General features: G+C 40.0%; 1 pseudogene; it reads right to left on the reverse strand.

Moving 5' to 3' along the window:
* The window catches only part of LOC101543320 (26S proteasome regulatory subunit 4-like), a 29,760-nt pseudogene extending 20,535 nt beyond the window's left edge, over nt 1-9,225 (reverse strand).
* Nucleotides 9,226-10,891: the final 1,666 nt, after the last annotated feature.

The following is a 10,891-nucleotide window of genomic DNA, read 5'->3' on the forward strand; positions in this document are numbered from 1 at the left end:
TACAAGATGGTCAGACTTCTTTATTAAGACCCTGAATGAACGGTTTGAGGCTCTTCGTGTTCCTGGAGTGAGCAGATGCCATTAGGCTGCACTAGCATGCGACAGGGACAAATGGAGACATTACTGGTGCCTGCTCGAGCAAATCAATGAATAAGGGGATGAGTAGTAATACAAGTGAAGTGATCCATTAACTAAAATATCACTGCTACATAGAAGAAAGGAAAAAAACTTCATTTTTAAAAAAATTTAAATTTTACGATTGCCTGGAGTAAAAGAATAGCAGAGATAGTTCTGATTAGTTGCTTCTCCATTTCCACAATGAAAACTCAGGGTGCTATACTATTGTGATATATGGGTTATTCTCAATAGAAAAAAATTTACATTAAGGTGAATAGTAAAAAAATAATAATTTGTCTTTTCCAGCCATATGGCAATTACTGTCATCTTAGCTGACCAAGAAAATGCACATTTGAGTTTGAGATACTTACCACTGTGTCGGGAACCATTCTAGGTATGAGGGAATACAAACCAAGATACAATTCATTGTAAGGTAGATGCTTGGTCCTGATCTTTATGGGTATTCTTAGGATGGGACTGCAATATATACTACAGTCACAGAGATTTTTGTGTCTGAAAACTGAAGGTTTTTTTCAGGGGATGGAGCTATAGTACTTGGTACAGCACTTGCCTTGCATACGGCAGACCTGGTTGGATCCCTGTGACTCTTGTGGTTCCCCGAGTCTGAGTAGGAAAGTTTCTTGAGTGTAAAGCCAAGAGCAAGTCCTGAGCACTCCTGGGTGTGCCCCAACCTCCTAAAAGTCCAACAGGACTTGTTTTCTTTTTATGACTGACTAAAATGATATATCTCTCCAAATTCATCTCCTCTGTGCCAATGTTATTCCCACTCCTAATGCCGAGGAAATAGAATTTGATATCTTCATTCACCATTCAGACTTTCTCTTTTCCTTAATTCATTTATAATTATCAATCCCTGCATCTCTCCATGAATGCAGGAGGTATATATAATCAAATAACTGCTTTACCCCTATAGGTCTATCTTTATTACAGAGCATATGTCAGTCAAGAATTAAGGAAGAGGTAAAATTCTTTTTCCTCAATCACTAAAGTTACTTTGCTCATCCTCACACACTTATGCTACCAGAAACAAAGAGGAGAGGGCTGCTGGTCCTCACTTTCAGTCTGAGAACAGAATTCAATGGCACTGCAGCTGGAGAGATAGTACAGAGGGTAGGTGCTTGCCTTGCACATGGCCAACTAGGTTCGATCCCCAGCATCCCATATGGTCCCCCGAGAACCAGCAGGAGTAATTGCTGAGTGAAGAGTCAGGAGTAATTCCTGAAAATTGGCAGCTGTGCACCCAAAAAAAGAATTGAATTCCAAGAAACTACAAATTCCAGCTTCTTAAACTGGGGGTGTCAGAACTCCTCATGAGGTCACAAAAACTGAATATGGGTGTGATGAAAAATATTGGCAGTAGTAAAAGGTTTCTGAATGTAATGACCAAAAACAAATTAAAAATTTACTGAGTAAAGGCTGGAGACATAGCTTAAAGGGCGGAACACATGCTTTGCATATGGCAGACTCAGGTTGAATCCCCAACACCACACAATCCCTTGAGCCCCACTGGGAGCAATCCCTAGCACTACTCCCACAGTAGCCCCTGAAAACCACTGCATATGGCCTCATAAAACCTCCACTCCAGTGCTCTTTGAGAGCAGAAGAAATAGTCCAGCGAGTATGATGCTTGCCTTGCATGCAGCCAACCTGGTTTTCAAACGCACCACCACATATGTTCTGCTGAGTACCACCAGGAGGGATCCCAGAACACAGAATCAGGAGTAAGTCCTGAGAATGGCTAGGTGTGCTAGCCCCCCTCCCCGCCGAAAATAAATTAACTGTGTAAAAAAAGTCCAAGGTGTTTCTGGCAGCACTCACCTGTGACGCATTTCTCTGGAGAAAAGAGGTTACAAGTGGAAATTTTTAAAGAATCCTTTATATAGATGAGAAGAAAGATGTATTAAAGAAACTGTACACACCAGAGCTATGAGTATAGAAACTTTGAAGAGCGAGTTGTACACAAGATCTGGGGAAAAGATTTTTTAAGGACTGAACTACCTAAGAGGTACCACACATCTAACTAATGTGTGGCCTTAGGTGAACCACTGAACCACCTAACAAGGTATCTAGGACCAACTTTTAAATCATAATAAGGTATTAATGATTTAGAGATGTTGGTATTTTTCTATATTTGTCCTATATTTATCCTCCCTCCTCATGGCACTCATATAGCTATGGAGGTCTCCAGATAAAGTTGACCCACAAAATTCTAAAATGTATTATTTTCAAATATACTGATGTCTTACTCTGTGCCATCATACATTTATCTCTCTTAGTAAGAAATTTCCACTTTGAATCCATTTGGAATCATATTTCTATTTATAGTTCCTTTTTGCAATTTCAATTTCAAAATGTAGATTTAGTTGTTTTTAAAATTACTAGTTCTACATGTTGTTATTATTCATTTATTTCCAAAATTATCTCTGTGCTGTCCTCAAGTTTTTATATTGGTATGTTAATCTAAATATTCAAAAGGCATGTGGAGCATGAAGTGCATTTTTGAATATCAAAGAATTGTAACTGTGGAGTATAGGCTACAGTAAAAATTCAAATAGTGTCCCAAGGATGAACAGAAATGTTGGGGGCTATTTAAGGGAATCAAAGAGAAAGACGAGTTAAGCGATCTCAAAAAAGTTTATTAGGGAGCCAAGGAGATTGGATAAGTATAAGGCACTTGCCTTATTACCAATGTGAATTCAATCCCTGGCACCCTATATGGTCCTCATGAGGCCTATGAGGAGTGATCCTTGAGACTAAGCCAGGAGTAAGCCCTGAGCATGGTAGGGTGTGGTCAAATAAACAAATAAAAAAATCAAACTTCCTTAGTACAAGTGTAATGGAGAAGTATGCACAGAGCGGCATCTTTACTAAAAGGAGGGAGGGGGCCGACTTCTGATGAATAAAATTACACTCTAATTTGCATGTGCTGCTTGATTGGTTGTTTGTCAGACCCAATTTTCATAATAGAATATGAGTGATAAGGGCATATAAACCCCTAGAAGTGTTCACCATATTAGGGCAGGTAAAATTGATCATTCCCCAATCATACGCATCCTCAGCTTCATATAGAACCAGATTGGTTGCTCCAATCTGATGATCTTCTGGGAATAACCAATCAGAGAGCACAAACTACTAAGGGGCAAAGAAATGTAGGTAAACCTATATCACTGTAAAGAAATGAGCTCCCTCCTATTTTTGCTGGTTAAATTTTTTTCATTGTTATTTTTCCATCTCAATTTTTAAAAAATTTTTATTAATTTTTATTTTTTAATTGAATCACTGTGAAATACACAGTTGCAGAGTTGTTTGTGATTTGGTTTAAATCATACACGTTTCCAATACCAGTGTACATTTCCCACCATAAATGTGGGATTTATTGAGGTATTGGTTTTTATAATACTGTTAATCATATTTTTCATGCATATATCATCCCAATACCACACCCATCACCAGAGTGCCAGCTTCCTGCACTAATGTCCCAAGGACCCCTCCCATGTAAGCTCAGTTCTATAGATAAAATCTCCAGTTCTGATGAATTTGGCCATTGTTGTTTCTATGTTTCTGTATATCCCACATACTTGAGAGAGACCCCTTTTCCCACTTACATCTGATCATGCTGCTGCCGTACTGTAGATATAGCAACTTGAGTTGTTAAATAAAAGAACTCTAATACTGAAAACCTCTAGTGGTTAGCATGATAATCTTACTGGTAGTCCACAAGAACCTAGAGCATATTACAACCTGCTGTAACACTGTCAATGAACTATTCCTACCTTCTCATATTCATATTTATAAATTAAACTCTGACCAAAAGTCCATAATTATTAGTTTTTTGTGATCAGAAGGACTATAACAAATATCTTTTTTGATAGCTTCATAAAACAGTTTCTTTTTTGTCAGTCCAGCTCAAACAAAACAGGGAGTATAGTATACAGTTTCTCTGTAGTGGCTGCCAGGCAAATTTTAAAAGTTGTTTAATTTCTGTCAACTGTTCACAGTATCTCAAAAATTATATGGAAAGTTGGGCTAAGTTTCAGCATTTGAGTTTTGCAGGACTAATTTCAATTCTTTCTCTGTAAATTCTAAAAGGCTAATTTTTAATAAATTTTCATCAATAAATTGAAAATGTTACTTACAACAACAGTTATAGATACTTATAGCATATGGAATAGTGTATCTCCAAAATTTGTGTTCACCCAGAACCCCATAATTTGACTTTATTTGGAAATAGGGTTTTTTTTCTAGATGCAATCAGTCTAAGATCATGGGATTAAATAATCCTATAATAGGGTGGTTATAATATTAATAACTAAGTGTGGTAAATATGACAAAGACAAAGGGAGACAAAGAAGAGGTAAATTGTGACACAGAGACAGAAGAAACAGATATAGAGAAGGCCATGCAGAGACAAAAGAAGAAATTCACCTTTGCTGCCAAGAAACCAAGGAATGCCTAGGATTTCAGGCAACAACCAAAGGCTCTGAAAGTCACGCAGAAGGCTTCTTGTCGCTTACGGGAGGAACTAGTCTCACTAATATGTTGATTCTGGGCTTCTGGTTACCTAAAATATGAGAAACTACGTTGCTATTGTTTCAAGACAAGTTTGTGATAATTTGTTATACTGTAATACTGTGAGTAGCACTTCAGTCCTGTTGTTGGTCCATTTGCTTGAGTGGGCACCAGTAACGTCTGCACTATGAGACTTGTTACTGTTTTTGGCATAGCCAATATACCACGCTGACCTTGCTAGGCTCTGCCATACGGATGGAATACTCTTGGTAGCTTGCCGGGCTATCTGAGCAGGAAAGAGGAATCGAACCCGGGTCAGCCATGTGCAAGGCAAAAATGCCCTAACCACTGTGCTATCGCTCCAGTCCATTTGTTATACTAGTTCTAGAAAATTAATACGAAGAGCTATTTTACTTTATAATTCCTCTCAAAACTCAGTAGCAAAATAAAAAGTAGATTCAACAAATTTTAGAAAATCATAAAACTTACAAGCAAAGGGAGAAAATATTACTCTTAATTTAAAAAAAGTCTTCCAAGGTTATACCACAAATTCCTTTTATACTTCCTTTCATTATTTCCCCTTCTATCATTACTGTTGCTTTGGGATTGCAAGGCTCAAGGTGACTCATGCCTGGTGCTACTTAATGACAGTTCATAAATGGTTCTATTCATGCCTGCCAGAGACTGTTCAGAACTAAAATGAGAACCAATCATTATAGGAAGGACTGTCAGTGATTGTAGTCTACTAAAAGATGTAACAGAACAATATTATGAGGGAGGAGGCAAACACAGAGGGAACATTCCTGGTCGGAACAAGGATGGAGAAGTGAAAATAGAACTATGTGTGAAAGACTTTTACTAAACTTAATTTGTTGGTTTTGTTGATTAAGTCAGAAAGAAGTAAATAATTAATCTTGGCCTCATTTCCCAGTCTTTTGATATTAGGCCTTCTAAACAAAACTTGTCCATTCAAAACTTAATAGAAGTATATTAAAATAACCGTACAATATCATAAATATTAACAAACTGAGAGAATAACAGTAATATTATTGATATTTTATGAATATATTTTAATATTTGAAGTATATATGCAAACAACAATTTTATTTATTTATTTATTTTTAATAGTTATTTGTATTAGATCAAATGAAAGGATTAAAGAATGACTGAACTCCATCATTCATTTTCTCATTCCCTTAAATATATAAGCCTAACTTTCCAAATTAGAGTTTCAGAAGCCTGAAAAAAACAATTTTATAAAATAAACTGCCAATTGGACTTTTAAGAGGGAAAAGAATATTCTAAGTACATTAAAGTTTTCTCAGCTCTAAATTCTTCCGCCCAAAACAGTTTTCTCACACTTGGCCACAATAATTTTCTCTAGATTAGTATAAAAGTAGATGACATATCTCTTAATTTAATTATCAAACCCCCTTTTAGTGGAATCCTGCTTTATATTAATTTCTCCTATTTGTACAATTTACTTGAAGGGGGATTCAATACCACCCCCAAATATCCTAGTAACCTGTTTCCCATAATTGGTTCACCATACCCATAGCCCAACATTTTTGTCTTTACCTTACAATGGCATCCTACCCCCCATCCCTATCCCCCACTGTGAGCCAGGAGTAGCACTAAAGGACCACAAGATGTGGCCTGATCTTCCCCCACCACCCCCCCTCCACCTTCCACAGGAAAAAAAAGGAAAAGGAAAACTTCCAGCGAATTTTCAGAGAAGAAAATGTAAGGGTATCTCTCTTCAGCATGTTTAGAAAAAGACTTGCCCACATGCTTAAAACAGGCCTTTCTAAAAAGTGTCATTTTGGTATGTGGATTATTTTTAGCTAAGGTCAACTAAGGCCCTTCAGGCTCATAAGAAGTTTATACTATTCCCTATCATCATCATCATCATCATCATCATCATCATCATCATCATCATCATCATCATCATCATCCCATTGATTGTCGAATTTCTTGAGAGGTCTCAGTAACATCTCCATTTGTCCAGGCTCTGAGATATTAGAAGCCTCTCTTTACTCGTCCTTCCCAACGATGCTGCATTGGATGCTCTTTCAGGGGTCAGGAGAATGAGACCCAGCTTGTTACTGGTTTTGACATAATAATACACCATGGGGACGTTGCGAGGCTCTCCCATGTGGGCAGGAAACTCCCGGTAGTTTGCCAGGCTCTCCCAGAGGAGAAGTAGGCCATAAGATATTGCACAGCCGCAAAGAAGCTGCATGCTTCCAGGAGCTTGCTTTTAAGTCTCTGGATGCTGGCCGTGGATAGGATTACACGGCACTGCTGGGGGCTGTCCCTAGGTGTGACCGCCTAGCTATTGGGAAATGGAAAATCTAGGCAGAGCAGGCCCAGTACCAATCCGGGCAGCCTTGGAGGTCTCAGCCCCGGGTCCCACATACCTGGACGCCTCCGCCGGTACCTTCATGCATGAGGCTCGTCTGAATGTGAAGACCTCCGGAACCTAGCCACAGCAATGCTCAAGGCCCCTTTCCACATGTTTGGATGAGCCCCATTCCCTAACTATATTTAGGAATAAAAATTAGGGGTATTACACAGAATTAGAATTTTTACCAAAAATATTTTTGCTGTCAGATAAACCTATCATAGGACAGGGAAAAGATATAACTGGAGAGTCACCCCCTCATCATGTGAGTCTCCATTCTCACTCTTTGAACTTCTGTCCAAATGAGGATAAATACCCTCACTTTGCCTCACTGGCTTTAGAAACCACATTCATGTATATTTGTTATCTGTATATAACTGAATTTGACTTTTCCCCTACTAATGCAACTGATATTAATTCAGTTACTCAACCAGCACAAGAATAATCAGAGAGTAGGGGGATGTTCCATCTATATATCTACATAGTCAAGAATTTAGAAGGGAGCCTGAGAGTGCTTAGTGTTTCACAGATATTATGTAGGTGAGATACAGGGTACCCCGATTCTATGGGAACAATTTTCTCATCTAACATACACAATGATTGCTAACATAATATTGCTTAGTACCATCAGTAATGAATCCATTCTGTTTTTTTAAAAAAATTATTGAATATTCATTAAATACACTATTACAAAGCTGCTCATAGTTCGGTTTCAGTCATACAATGATCCAATACCCATCCCTCCATCAGTGTACATTTTCAACCACCAGTGTCCCCCATTTTCCTCCCACTATCCTCCAATACCACCACACACACACACGCACACACACACACACACACACACACATTAAGCTTGCCTCTATGGCAGTCACTTTTCTTCTTTCTTTTCTCCTTTGGTGCATTATGATTTTCAATACAGGTACTAAGAGGTCCTTCCTTGTGTTTGTTCAGGCCATTCAGTATTTTTATCTGGAAGGTAAGACTGGAGTAGCTTTTATAACTGGGTGGCAGCTTTGGGGTGTGGATATGACTGCCAAGGTTTCCAGAAGTACAGGGAAGTGGGTGAAGGTAGCCCATTCCAACCCCAAGAAAGCCTGAAGTTTTCAGTCACAAAGCCCACATATCCAAATTTTCAGCAGATTATATCTAGGTGAGGTCTGTCCTGAGACAGTGGAGTCCAGCTGGGAGCATGAAGGCAATTTTGGATTGTGGAAGTAAGTGGCTACGGGGGGCTCTGCATTGGTGAGCACCAGGATGACTACATAGTTCCAATGACCAGCCTTGTGCAGGCCCAAGATTAACTACAGCTTTTGTGATTTATTTATGGGTCTCTGAAGCAAGGCCAATAAATGAGTTTGTATAGCTGAGATGGAGGTGGTTTGTAGGCATGGGCCCACATACCTAACTTTTGGCAATTTAATTTCTCAGAAAACTTGATCCCGAGATATTAGGGTCCAGCCAGAGCACAGTAGCAATCTTCGGGTATCAGGAAGTTTGATTGCACCATCAGGATGCTCATCTACTTGCCCCGTAGGTACAGGATGACCTATTGGTGACACTACACACTCATCAAAGTGACTTTTTCACATAGTAAATGTGTGTTTAAGTTTCGTCCCCATCTTTTGATGGCTTGACAGATCAGTTATTTTATGGTGCTCAAACCTAATCACTGGGTCATCCCTGCCCCCACCCCAAGTTCCAAATCTCCCCAGTCTGGATATGTAATGGTATGTCATTGTTTACATCTTAATTTCCCTTGCAAATAAAAGCAACAATCTTACCTCACACCAGTAAGAATAGCACATATCATAAAGTCTGGAAACTCCTGGCTTTGGTGGGTTGTTGTAAGAAAGAAACTCATCTACTGTTGGGGGAAAATCTTCTGGTTCAGCTTCTATGGAGAATAGTATGGAGCTCACTTGCATATGGCTGACCCGGGTGTGATCTGCAGCATTCCATGTGATCCCCAGAGCACTGTCAGAAGTGATCCCTTCCTACAGCTCCAGCACCAGCTCTGCCAAGCCCTCCCACACCTTGGCGGGCAACGACATCCCCTGGAGCAGCCCCGCGCAGTGGATCAGGGCGCAGGAGGCAGGCATCTGGACCACGGCTACATGGCTCCCCTCAGCTGGCAGCCCACAAGCAGCGGGGGCTGGGGGCGCGGGGGCAGGCATGCGGCTCCCTCACAAATCCATCCTGTTTGAAGTTTCACATTGACATTACTTCCATGGCCCCATGTCATTCCTGCTCAAGCAACCTGCTTGGTTTGGCTCTGTTTGGCTCTTCTGCTCTGTTCTGGTCATAACTTTATGATTTATGGCCTATTCATCTTCCCCCAGCACCTAGAATGGATCACTCAGAGGTCCCGCTACTTTAGTTTCCCACTGCTGCTCCTTATTTCGCACCGTATCCCCTCCTCTTGATGCATTGCATACATATCATTAGCAAGTCAGACTTAACCTGTCCTGAAGTAGGTGGGACTAATGAATAAGGAACTGCAGCTTAGTCTGTTGCAGTCAAGCAACAATGAATTTCTCTGCACCATTAATTAAGCATGGCCCTACTATGAGGAGCACTAGACCTATACTAATCCCCTGAGGTTAGCAATGGGGACCATGACAGGATCTGGTTCCACATCCAGGCCTTACTAGGCTAGAGCTTCCTAGCTATAGCTCTAAGTATTTCTTTCAGCTGATTCAAAATGTCCCTCACCAGCGTGACTTTGGTTTAAGAGCAGCATTCCTCATTTAAAAGCACACAGTATCCTCACTGCTGCGCAATCAGCAGGTTCAGGGCCCGTGGTTTTGGACTGAGATTGTGGCCAAGGAGTCAATTTTTGCCAATATCATCCACAGAATTCAGAACATCTATTAGATCTTCATCTACTGGAGTAGCCAGCAGAGTCAGTGATACTCTGCCTGTTCCCATTGTAGCAGCCCCCAGACCAGCCCCAGTGATCCTCAGAGTAGCTAAGAATGGTATAAATTTAGGGGCTCTGCATACCTGCTTGTATATAAGAGCACTATCATCATGCCTGGCCAAGGTCAAAAGATCAGGGATCAGGGCAGTGCATGAACAAAAAGACAAATTGGCAACTGCATTGGTCTCATAGATTCCAGAGCAGTAAATCTGATGGACAGCTTCGGGTGGGGTGATGTATTGGTCCAGACTGCTCACAGAAATGATTAGACTACAGCCAGCAGTCACATTACTTCTTCATCTGTGTCCAACTATACAGGGTGCGTTCTCAATTTCACCCCGTTTTAGAGTAAAGGATCTAATATAAACCAAGCTTTAACTACTAACCAGGTCTTTACTTGCTGATAAGGATTTGCCAAATTCCAACACTCCCTCATTCACTGCTTTGTTTCATTGCAGTGCTTGGCTGGAGCCTTTCTACCTGCACATCCAGAATCTGGCAGCTTCTTGCAATCCACTGCACAGTAATGCAGGCTCAGCGGCCATAGAGAAGGGTTCTGGAGGTCTCCCAGAACCTTACCTCTTTTATAATTAACTATTATTATTATTATGCAGAAAGTAGACCGTGCTAATATAGGTATAGAAAACACATACAATTACTGAAACACAGATTTCTGTTTTGTCTCCTCCTTTATATTACACCAATGAGTTATGTTTCAGTCATATTGCATAAGCACAGTAAAAAAAATACAGAGTCCTTTTGTCTGTAACTTTAAATTGAGCTTGAATAGTTTCAGAGCAGGGTGACATTTCCTGGAAACATTTCTGGGGAACATCATACTCCCTGAAATACAGGTCTCAGGTCAGTCTGTTTTAGTTTTTCCCAATACTAAAATCCTTGTAAGTTTCTTATTTTTCTTT

The sequence above is a fragment of the Sorex araneus genome, chromosome X (assembly GCF_027595985.1).
Source record: "Sorex araneus isolate mSorAra2 chromosome X, mSorAra2.pri, whole genome shotgun sequence".
Taxonomy (NCBI): Eukaryota; Metazoa; Chordata; class Mammalia; order Eulipotyphla; family Soricidae; genus Sorex; species Sorex araneus.